The sequence below is a fragment of the Synchiropus splendidus genome, chromosome 2 (genome assembly GCF_027744825.2).
Source record: "Synchiropus splendidus isolate RoL2022-P1 chromosome 2, RoL_Sspl_1.0, whole genome shotgun sequence".
In the NCBI taxonomy this organism is placed as follows: domain Eukaryota; kingdom Metazoa; phylum Chordata; class Actinopteri; order Syngnathiformes; family Callionymidae; genus Synchiropus; species Synchiropus splendidus.
This window is the reverse complement of record NC_071335.1, coordinates 2,206,518-2,218,751: the sequence shown is the minus strand read 5'-3', so window position 1 is coordinate 2,218,751 and position 12,234 is coordinate 2,206,518. Positions and strand designations below refer to the sequence as shown.

The window sequence follows — 12,234 nt, the reverse complement described above, 5'->3', positions numbered from 1 at the left end:
TTCAATTCTCAGGCTTTGCCAATTGTTTTTGCCATCTAACCATGGATGGCAGAATTTTGTGCCTCAACTGTCAACACCACAAATGTCGCATTAAGGCTGGACGCGGACGACCAACACGTAGGTCTCAATGGGATGAAACAGCCAAACGTGCTAACCAATTACGTCACAGAGACATGAGAATGAATCTCTACAAAAAGAGAGACACTTTGAGAGCAGGAAAACATGTTCTGAAAACCATGGAAATGGAGTGATGGCTCAATTTAAGTTAGACAACACACTCTGCTGGTACATAGATACACATCTTGGGAATAACAACTCTTCACTTGTGATCCAAAGTTATTGACTTGACAGGTTACATTGAACGGAATAAGAAGTCCTACAAGAGCAGGGCATTAAAACATTTGGAAAAACTCATATTGTTTCTCTCCACGGAAATCTTTAGTAAAAGGCAAAAGATTTATACGATCTAAAGAGAAACATGAGCAAACTACTGACACTGAACCAGAGAAGGAGCTGTATTCGTCCATATCAACCTTTAACTCATGGTGTGGTTTTGCATGGAGGCCCCATCATCAGTTCTGCTGGCTGTGTCGCATAAAATAAGTACTGTTGCTTTAACCAGTCACATTTGGAGTTGGCGACACCAAGGCCGTCGAGCAGGCGCACGGAAGCGTCAAGGGTTTTCACAGCCTGTGATTGGATAGTGCGACAGTGTACGAGCCAGAGCTAGCAAACTGCACCTGTCGCGAGCTGCACTAGCAAATATAGTGTGTGTGTTAATGTAACCCAACCCACAATGGCTGAAGGAGGAGAAGAAATAGATTTTGTTGCAGATTTACCGTCAAATCCATTTTCAAGACGGACTTTTCAAGAAAAGTTGGACATCGTTAAGGAAGGTCAGGCAACTCCGAAGCTAGCAAACCTGTCATAACCAGGAAAAGGATTTGTCCGCCACTTTCAGTCCGCTAACTACCAGCGGTGCCCCTGGCTCACCGGCTCTGAGGATGTAGAGCATGAGACTCTTAATCTCAGGGTCGTGGCTTCGAGTCCCACGTTGGGTGCAACTTTTCAGCTTGTTCAAATTGAGCTTGTCCACTACCTTGTCCCCACAGAATGGACAGTAGAATACAATATTCCTATCACCTTGCCCAAAGGTTCTGCATCCCTGATGGATGAGGAGGACTCAACAAGCCACCTGCCTCTTGTTCCACCCAAATCACTCAGGCATTGTAACACGTTCCTCTCCTGAGTCCTCAGAAGTTGGCTTGCTAGCCGGAGTCATCTTTTCAAGATACATTGATGCAAATAAAGATAAAGACTCATGGACAAATGCTAACACTACCTTGACAGGGAGTAAGAGAGAGAGACACCCAAGACAAGGGGTCTCAAACCGGTCCTCAAAAGGCCACAGTGGCTGCAGGTTTTTGTTCCAACCAAGAGGACACCTTTTCACCAACCAGGTGTCTCAGGGGTAAACTCACTTGATTGTCAGTCAGGGGATGTTTTTTTCAGCTGCACCTGATTGGTCAAATTGTGTGAGCTTGTTTGGTTGGGAAAAAAAACCTGCACCTTCCCGGCTCTTTGAGGACCAGATTGCCCACCCCTGGTCTCGTGGTTCGTAACCTGCGTTGTGGCCGCAGCAACTTACTGACTGAGCTACCGAAGCATGTGTTGAATCCAATACACTAGAATGTGATGCCATGCGGAAATGTCATGAATCGTTGCTGGAGAAACAGACACTTATGTGACGTTTCCAACTCAAGCTTTGACCAAATGGCCTCATTGTTTTCTGCACATAAACGTCAGAAATTGAGAAACTGCTGTGAGAACAAAACAGAGGAATACAAGAATATAAGAGAAACATTATCACAAACTTAAAGCAAAGCAAAAGAAGAGGTTCCAAACCGTCGTCACAATCCTGTCAGTTTTTTTTTTTATTCCGCTTTTTTATAATAATTATTTTCAGTGAATTTTGCAACTTTTGAGTCCAGAACCAATATTAAGTTTATGTTCATATTTACCCATTGCATTGTGATGCTAAATGCCATCAGGAACAGGTCGGTTAACAGCTCTGTTGATTCTTTTTTTTTTCCTCCATTGAATTATTTCAGCTCCACCAAAAGATGGACATGGTTGGGTCTAGAAAATGGATGTAATATAAAAATGTGAAAAATGTACCTGCAGACTCTTTCGACAGAGATTTGAATGGTTCAGCTTCCTGTGAAAAGAAGCCAGCAGAATCCTTGTTAGTATAGTGGACAGCATCTTTGGCCTTCACGTGGACGACCGGGATTCGATTGCCCGACGCAGAGTTCATTTTCTTTACTTCAGGATGGTGAAGAGGCACGCGGTTGTCCACAGCTCAGATGTGGGACATCTCGTCTTCTTCCTGGTAATTTGCTTGTGGAAGAGTTGAGTCAGAAACAGAGCAAAGGTGTCAGAGAGACAGAGAATTAGAATGAGAGGAGATCGAGTCTTTGTTGTCATTGTACATTAGCGAGTCACTTGCCCAGTGTAGTTTTCCCTGTTGAACATTGTCATTCAACCTCACAGTGGGTTCCCTGTTCAAACAAGCACACGTAGTTTAACCAATCATGAGTCAGGTGAAACACAATGTGCTGCCTGAGAGAATCACTCCAGCAGACGTTTGTAAATAGTTATGCAGCTACCAAACGTCATCTCGCTCTAATACATGCAATGTTCTGGTTTGATCTGGAAAATCTCCTGCTCTTCCACTCCCTTACAGTCAGAAGGCTGCATTCAAGTACCAAAGCAGGATACTCTTCAATATCACGAGTCAGTTCTCCGTAGCACTGATGGATTTGGTCAGGTTCAATAAAAGTAGTGAATCTGGTTACTGTCTCTACTGAGTTCTAATCCCAACATCTCAGTTTTCCAAGGCTCAAAATGTGTCCTTGTGTGACCTGGTATGGCCAACTTGTTCATCGCCTTTGTGGTCATGGTTCCTCTCCTGCTAAAAAGTGTGTATGAAGGGCTCATTGGTCTATGATTCTTGCTTCGGATGCGAGAGGTCCCGGGTTGGAGTCCCGCATGAGCCCTCTGTCAGACAATGCTTTTAGAGCTCAGGTTTCTGTGCCCCCTCTGCCAGTGCATTGCCCAATATCGCAGATAATTTGGTGGTAACTTTTCAAATCAATAATAGCATCAAAAATCATGCACAAGACTCTGATGCATCACGTTATCTTTCAACATTTAATGTGAGTCAACGTCTAAGAATGGTGCTTAACTGAAACTTTGCTGGAAGTGCTGCTAAAAACACTCCAAATTCTTTCATTTGTCAATGTGCCGTGTTGTCTTCCTATTTGTGGCGAGAGCATTATGGCACCTCCACAGTCCTGGCAAATGAACTACATTGTTTCCAAACCTTTACAGTGAATCCCCATAGATGGCAAAAGGGATCCGTTTTAACAGGAACTGGCACAGTTTGTCTGGATGGGAATCGTGAGGCTCCGTGCGGTTGTAACCTCAGCACGTCCCTGCGTGGGCTCAAACTACCATTCTTTTTAGTGAACAGGAAGGAAGTGGGGTGATGATGATGACACTGTTGAACCATCGCTCTGACGTACTGATTCTGGACCTCTGAAGTTAAACTAGTTAAACTAGTCAGCACGATCGCTGTCAACAGAGTTCAATAAAACAGCCTGAAACAGCTTCTCGCTACCTGTCAGCTTCAATCGCTCTTCCTCGACTGTCATAGGAACCTTAGGGACTTGCCGCAGTCCGACTTGTTGGCTGAATCAAGCTATTGCCTTATTCGCGCTACTCTCTGCATGTAACCACAGTCAATGTCAGTTTAAAATACGCCCCAAGTTTACACCGCCACATCTGACATCTGATTCTCCAGGTGGCCCATTCTTTTCTGAAACCGGCTCAGAAAATGTTTAGACGGGAAATGTGTGGCTCGGAGTGGATTTAGCCTGATGCACAGCACGTCTGCAGTGCTCCTTCAACACAAGGAAGCTGGGGTTTCACCAATTGTGCCTGTAATTTGGGATTCATTTCAACCAGCAAGATGGAATTGAGAAAGAAAGGCATTGAATCCTTGCTGGAGAAACAGTCACTGTTGTGCTGAGTCCAACTCGAGCTTGCTTGCCTTGAAAGACCACATGATAATATCACCTGAAATGTATGAAAAGAAAGAAATAGTGCTTCTCCTTCGTCATCTGTCAACTTCAGTGGTGATCTGTCTCTTCTTCATTTATGCAGGACTTCAACATCGAAGGTCCTTTGTTCAACTTGTTCCCTCGCTCCTCTCCTTATCTCCAGAACAGCAATACAATAACTCCTGCAACTGGCTGGTTAGCTCAAATGGTTAGAGCGTGTTGCTAAAAGCGCCAAGGCCATGGGTTCGTTCCCCATACTGGCCACTATTACATAAAGCTTTAAGTTGTTATTATTTTGTCCAACCCCTATATATGTGAAACTTCCCCCCTTTCATGTCTGGAAATCAACAGCTCAATGCTCATCCCTCAGTGAAGCTCCTCATAGAGGAAATGCCTCTCCTCTTCTGTATTTGCCTGACACCAGCCCCTGAGATCACATGCCTCATGCTCGACTGACCCACTGTTTTAAGAACAGGATATTGCACATCACAGCCTTAAAAGCTTGAAAATCTTTGCAGCAATGTAAGAACCTGGTTGAGGCTCAACATGTTTTTTTTTTCTTTTAAATGAACACTGGCAGTAACTGGTCAATGTTAATAGAAATCACATCAGCTGACACAACCTGTCTCAGTCAGTCAAGTTGGCTCTAATGTGTTTATTCTTACAGCAGGTTCTTCAACAAAGACATCAACTCACTGTGTTAGACATATGTGGGTGAATTGAAGTGATGGGAATCCAAGCAGCAATTATCAATGCAGAGCGGTGAGGTCTCTGGCCCCAGTGGCTTCACAGCAGCGTTCTGTGACAAAGTTTAAGGAAAAGCTCTCACCCGTTCTATTGAGGATGTTTGAGGAGTCATTTCAGAGTGGGAGAATCTCAAATAAGAAAGATAAAGATCCTAAATATTGTGAGTCATACCGGCTGATTTCACTCTTTTATTTAACCAGAGTAGAAAATTGAATGAACTGGTGAATGTTAGCCAGGTATAAAAAGGAGTTTGTTGTTTTGTTGAACATTTTGTAAAACAACAGTATTGACCAGCTGACACGTCACTCGTGCTACAGGTGGACTGATGGGTGGGAGCTCAGAAAAGCCTGCTGTACGATGTTTTTATAATCAAAAAAAAAACACTTCCCCATATACATTAGAATCATCGCAATAATACAGTATATTCAACAATACAAGACAAGAGTGTAAAAACAGAAATGCGAATATGACATGGTTAATATTTGAAGAGGTCAATGACTGAAGATTTGGAGTCATGCTGCAAAGCTTGTCCTCCAAAACAGTTGAACGTAAATGAATGGAATGGAAACCCATATCACTTTTCAAAAAGTCAGTGAGGCTCAAATTCATAACCTTCAGATCATGAGACTGACGCGCTGCCTACTGTGCCAAAGAGGCTTGTGTGTACCACGTCTGTCTTATATAAATACATGTAATAAAAAAATAATGATAAAATGAGGTAGTGTTATTGGAACTTTCTGCGTTTTATTCTACCCATCTGATTCTCCAAGACGCAATCAGTGAGTCACAGTATCAGAGCCTGAACCAAGTCCTTTTGCAACCAGTTAAACTGGCCAACTTAGCCAGCGACAAAGCATCGCCTGAACAAGGACTTGAACCCTGGACCCTCAGATTAAAAGTCTGATGCTCTACCGACTGAGCTATCCAGGCTCCTAGGGAAATGTGATGTGTAAGCACATGACAAACCTGATATCAGCTGTGTTTTGTAACTCACGGCGACACCTCAACTTCCTTGAACCAGGTCATTTTCATCGTTAGGTCCCTCAAGGAGATTGGAAGACGTGACTTGTTGGTTTTAGGAGACGACATTACCTCCATGTTAGCAACCGTTAGCATGATTCCTGCTCAATAGGGGAACTTCTGATGGCATTATGACATTGAACTAGGCAGAGTCTGGAGGAGTGTACACATTCATGATTCATGATTGGGTGGTTCACCCAAGGCTTTTAGGATTCAAGCACAGAAAGTATCTTTTCATTCTGGCACTGGGGTTGAACTGCATTGGAATGTTGTGAGGCATCTGAGTCAGTTCACATGGAATTGAGCAAGAACACTGGGCTAGTGGTGCAATGGATAACGTCCCTCACTACGGATCAGGAGATTCCAGGTTCGACTCCTGGGTAGCTCGACCTGTTTTTATCTGTCGTTCTTGACATGGAAGTAAAAAGTGAGAAGAAGGACTTCCGGCCGTGTTAATGGCGTAGTTAGACGCCATTAACACATGTTCGGATCGCTGACTCAATTTAACTTCTTTCCCTCCAACCAACTCGTAACAGACTAGTATTTCAGCATCAAAGCGTGAGTAAGGGGGTAAGGAATCTAATCGGACCAAAGACGAAAAATAAAGATGCCCAAATCTCAAGATAAAAGCGCTCCGGCTGGAAAAGCTAACGTTTCGGCTAATCAAGCTAAATGTTCTGGAGAAGCTAGCGGGCGGTTGCCGCCGGAGGATATCGTCGGGGCAATAAAAGAACTAAAAGACGACCTCAAGTCTGACAATGAAGGTTTACGGCATGAGCTTTCTCTCTTGGGACAAGAAATAAACTGTAAGTTGGACAGTTTGACGGCGGAACTTCAGAATCTCGCTGGTCGGGTTAATGAGGCGGAGACTCGAATCGAGCGGCTGGAACAGTGGTGCATCGAGGCGACTGAAGTTATCGCTACCTGTCGGGAGTATCAGAACAACATGGAAAAGAAGCTGGTTGACTTGGAGTCCCGCTCTAGAAGGAATAACATACGCATTTTCAGCCTCGGAGAAGGAGAGGAGGGGAGTTCGATGGCACAATTTGTGGAGACGCTCCTGAAAACTACACTGTCACTGCCGGAGGAAACGGAGCTGAAAATCCAACGGGCTCACCGGGCGCCGGGTCCCAAACCTCCACCGGAGAAGCAACCCAGAGCTATCATCGTGTGCTTTCTGGAGTTCACAACTAAGGAGATGGTTTTGCATGAAGCTTGGAAACGGGGAAAGATACAGCGAGGGAACAAACCCCTGTATTTTGACCATGATTATGCCACAGCGATTGTGAAGAGACGTCGAGAGTACAACGAGTTCAAGAGAATTTTGAAGGAGAATGGGGTTCGCTTTCAATCTCCATACACCAACTTGCGGATTCACTGGGACTCTGGAGTTCGCACATACACCAGCCCGGAGGACGTCCGGCGAGAGATGAAGAGGAGAGGCTTCTGCGTGGACGAGCCAGCAGACAGAGGAGATGACGACAGCCCGGGCGCGAGACTCCGCGAGCTGATTGGCTGGCAGCAGACACAGGGTGCACGTAAGAGTGGCAGCAGTGCAGCCAAAAGAGCCAGAGACAAACTTGTGGAGTTCCAGAGAGAATAAACCAAGAGAAGTTCAAAAGAAAGACAGTAGTTCATCACACTTGAGTGCCTTTTTATGTTTAAACTTACAGTGGTCCTGATAAAAATGGGATATAACTAATAGAGTGGCGATCCGTAGGTTAAGTTGACACATATATTGTCATGCTCATGATGTTTGCGGTGAGGGGAGTTTTTTTGAATAAGGGGTGGGGATACTATTTTGGGGGGTTTGTTGGGGTTTTTTGTGTTCAGTTTTCATTTCTGTTGCAGTTTAAAGCGTCCATTTTCCTTTCATGACACAACACATGTCCGTCTGTTTATATTGAAGAACATTAACATTAATGGTGCAGGGGGTGGAGGTTAAATTTTCATCGTGGAACTGCAGAGGGTTGAAAAAACTTAAAAAAATCAAACAAGTTATGAATAGATTAAAAATCTTGAAATCGAAGATTGTTTTTCTGCAGGAAACACATATGCAAGATGAGAGTGAGATTAGGATAGGAAGGAGGTGGAGAGGCTCTGTATATTCATCATCTTTCTCTACTTGTGCTCGGGGTGTTATGATTTTAATTCATAAATCTGTGCCTTACCATGTTACAAATACTATAAAAAACAAATCTGGGAGATATTTAGTTATTCAGGGTTCACTTCTAACAGAATGTTTAAACTTGGTTAATATATGTGCTCCCAACAATGATGATCCAAATTTCTTTAAGGACTTATTTTACACACTTTCTACATTACCAGGAAATTTCATTATCGCAGGTGATTTTAACTGCGTACTGAACCCAGTGTTTGACCGATTATCTGGTAAGGATAAATCACATTCAAGAAGTAGAGCAGTAATACAAAACTTTATGGAAGATTTAGGCCTCAGGGACATTTGGAGAGAGTTGAATCCAGATGGTAAAATATATTCATGTTACTCAAGTTCATATAAATCATATTCACGTATTGACTATTTTTTGGTATCTGCACAATTGGCCAGCAAGGTTACAGAATGCGATTACAGTGGTATTGTAATTTCTGATCATGCTGCAGTATCACTATCGTATTCGGACTTACAAACACATATGGAAAGGACGAGATGGAGATTCCAGCAGAAATGGTTATTGGACACAGAATTTATAGAATACATTGGTGAGCAAATAGATTTCTTCTTTGAGACAAACAGAAAAGAAACCTCGGCTGCGGTCAGATGGGAGGCTTTTAAAGCTTTTATCAGAGGCCAGATTATAAGCTTTACTTCATCTAAATCAAGGAAATGACAGCAAAAATTATTGTCATTAGAATCCAGGATAAAAGCATACGAAAAGAAACTCTTTGAAAACCCAAACTGTGAAATTGAGCGGGAACTTCAGGTTTTGAGAGCACAATACATGGAAATATCTTCCTCCAAAGCTCTCGCCAACTTATTGAGACTAAAACAAACTTTCTATGACCAAGGAGAAAAACCTGGTAAACTTTTAGCTTGGAGAATTAGACAATTACAGACAGAGAGAGCAGTAACATCCATAATTGATAAAGATGGAAATAATATCATTGATCCAAGTGAAAGTAATGTAAGCTTTTCAAACTTTTTTAAGAATTTGTATAAATCTGAATCAAATTTAAATCAGCATAATCAAAAAATATTTTTAGATGGCATTGACATACCTTATATCCCTGACAAGGTTAGAGAAGGGCTGGAGACTGAACTGACAATTGAAGAATTGGCCAATGCAATAGACAATATGAAATCTGGTAAAGCAGCAGGTCCTGACGGTCTGCCATTGGATATTTACAAGAAGTTTAAAACTCAACTGTTGCCCCCTCTGTTTGACATGATATTGGAGTCATTTCAAAATGGCATGCTCCCAACATCACTCAAAGAAGCCATGATTATATTACTTCCAAAGCCTGGAAAGCCTAATAATAAATGTGAAAATTTTAGACCAATCAGCCTTCTGAATGCAGATGTTAAAATATTGTGTAAAGCTCTTGCGAAGCGATTAGTAGTGGTTTTACCGGGTATTATTAATAATGATCAAAACGGGTTTATTAAGGGTCGACAGGGATTTCACAATGTTAGGAGAGTGCTGAATATACTCTATAGTCAGAGAGAGAGACCAGACACTGCATTCTTATCACTTGATGCAGAAAAAGCATTCGACAGGGTCGAATGGTCTTATTTGTTTGACATACTTAAACGCTTTGGTTTTGGACAGGTTTTCATAAAGTGGGTAAAATTGTTGTACACAGATCCAAAGGCAGAAATTCTTACAAACAATACAATATCAAAACCAATAGGGATTGAGAGAGGATGCCGACAAGGTTGCCCTCTTTCACCATTGCTATTCACGCTTGCCATAGAACCTTTGGCTTTGGCCGTCAGGGCCCACCCACAGTTGAATGGAATTATTATGGGTAAAACAGACCACCGTATTGCTTTATTTGCGGACAATATAATAGTTTTTCTCACCAATTTGGAAATATCTCTATCAACCTTGAATAAAATCATAAATACATTTGGTAGCTTCTCAGTCATCGCTGATGTTGCTGAACTCTAAAGAAAGGTCTAACTACACACAACAAAAAGGTGAATTTCAATTGGTCGATCAGTTTACATACATGGGAATAAAAATTCAGTCAAATGTGTTTGATGTTGTCCAATCAAACTACAAATTAGTAGTGGACGAAATCACAAATTCAACCAACAGGTGGACCTCTCTGCCAATATCTTTGTCCGGAAGGATAAATATCCTAAAAATGAATGTACTTCCTAAACTGTTATACTTGTTCCAGAACATACCTCTTCCACCTCCTTCAAATCTATTCTCTATGTTAAGAAAAATATTTCTAAAGTTTCTTTGGAATAACAGACGACCCAGGTCCCGTTTGTCACTTTTGTATTTGCCATATGACAGAGGTGGGCTTCAGTGTCCAAACCCTCTTTGGTATTACTGGGCTTCACAGTTAAGAACCATCATGTTCTATTTTTCAAAAGAAAATCCTCCTGTTTGGGTAGAAATGGAATCCATATCTTTAAATTTGGGTTTTCCTTTATACCTGTATTCTTCAAGTCCTTCAAAACTTTTAAGAAGAACATCAAATCCAATAACCAAAAACATGGTGAAAGTATGGCATGAAGTTAGGAAATACTTGGGGGAAACTAGCTCACTATCTGGCTTTAGCCCTATTTGGGGAAATGAAGAATTTATCCCAGGTAAGTCAGACATTGGTTTTCAGTTCTGGGCTAACCAAGGATTACAAAAAATAAAAGATCTCTATAGAAATAGTGATAACAAATTGATGTCATTTGGAGAGCTTAAAACTAAATTTAATATTCCCCAAAATCACTTCTTTAAATTTCTACAAATTCGGAACTTTATTCAAGTTAACCAGAAACAATCTTTAGCCCTTCCCTCAAGCACATTAATAGAAGAAGCTATGACCAATGATTGCTGGGGGAAAAAACTCATCTCTAGATTTTATGATCTTCTGGTAGATGGTTCCCCAGAGTCCTGTGAAGCTAAACTTCTATCTTGGAGGAATGATTTGCAAGAGGAGGTGTCACTGGATGAATGGCATTCAGCCTGTGAAAAAGCCCAAACTCGCACAATTAACAGTCGCCTCAGGATATTGCAATACAATTGGCTCATGCGTACATATGTCACTCCAGAAAAACTCAATAGATTCAATGGGAATATTCCTGATTTATGTTTTAAATGTGGTCAACATAAGGGAACTTTTTTTCATTGTGTCTGGCAATGTGCCCACATTAATAAGTTCTGGTTTGATGTCAAATGTAAGACTGAAGAGATCCTATGTACACAAATCAAATTTGATGCTAAAATGTTTTTATTGGGTATTTATCCTGCAGGAAATAACTACACCAAATGTCAACAGATATGTATGGATCTTTGTTTTTCGGAAGCGAAGCGCATGATCGCACTGAAGTGGAAATGTGTAAATCCTCCAAGTATTCAAAACTGGTTAACTGAACTGACCTCCTGTGTGCCATGGAAAAGATGTCTTTTTTGATCAAAGGGAAGGAAAGTGTTTTCAAAGGGATCTGGGGTTCATTTCTTGAATATCTCAAACATGGAAATCTAGACTAATGTGACTGATGTTAAAAGATCCTCTTGCCCTTTGCAACTTGATGCTTGTTACATGCAACTATATGTACAAGACGGACATTGTACGTTAAGTAAACAAATGATTGTTATTTACTGTTTTTTTTCATTTTTAAATTTTTTTTAATTCTGTATTTTGTTTCTTTTTTTCTTCTTTTTTTTTTTTTTTTTTTTTTCTTATCCACGCTGAGTTTTTTTGTAAATAGGTTACATAAATAATAGTTGGGTTTTGTTGTCACACGGCCAAGATCTTCAATGTGTATGTGCATTTATATGATTATTATTGTGGCTGATATAAATGAATAAAAATATTAAAAAAAAAAAAAAAAAAAAAAAAAAAAAAGTGAGAAGAATATTTGTGCGACGCATGCTACGTAACTTGTCTCATCTGCGCTTGTGTGACAGAAATGTGCTGAGATGGCATCTTCTGTTGAGTAAGAAACGTGTTTCCAAACCTGCTTACTCTAAGAGATATTGATCAGCTACACAATGTTCGGGAGCGAGAGGTACCTGCTTCGAGTCCTGGATGAGCCCCATCTGAGAGAATGCTTTTAGAGCTCCAGTTTCTCTGCAGCCTCTGTCAGCACATTGCCCCATATCACCTGTGATTTGTTGCTTATATTTCAAATACATAATAGCATGGAAAA

General features: G+C 41.3%; 2 non-coding genes across 2 annotated transcripts; both read right to left on the bottom strand.

Annotated features, from left to right (window-relative positions):
• Positions 1-372: 372 nt before the first annotated feature.
• Positions 373-485, bottom strand: LOC128755083 (U5 spliceosomal RNA). Its single transcript, XR_008414024.1, has one exon. It is a non-coding gene; the product is annotated as a U5 spliceosomal RNA (small nuclear RNA).
• Positions 486-5,728: 5,243 nt separating this feature from the next.
• trnak-uuu (transfer RNA lysine (anticodon UUU)) lies at positions 5,729-5,801 on the bottom strand. The gene has a single exon. It is a non-coding gene; the product is annotated as a tRNA-Lys (tRNA).
• Between the last annotated feature and the right edge of the window lie 6,433 nt (positions 5,802-12,234).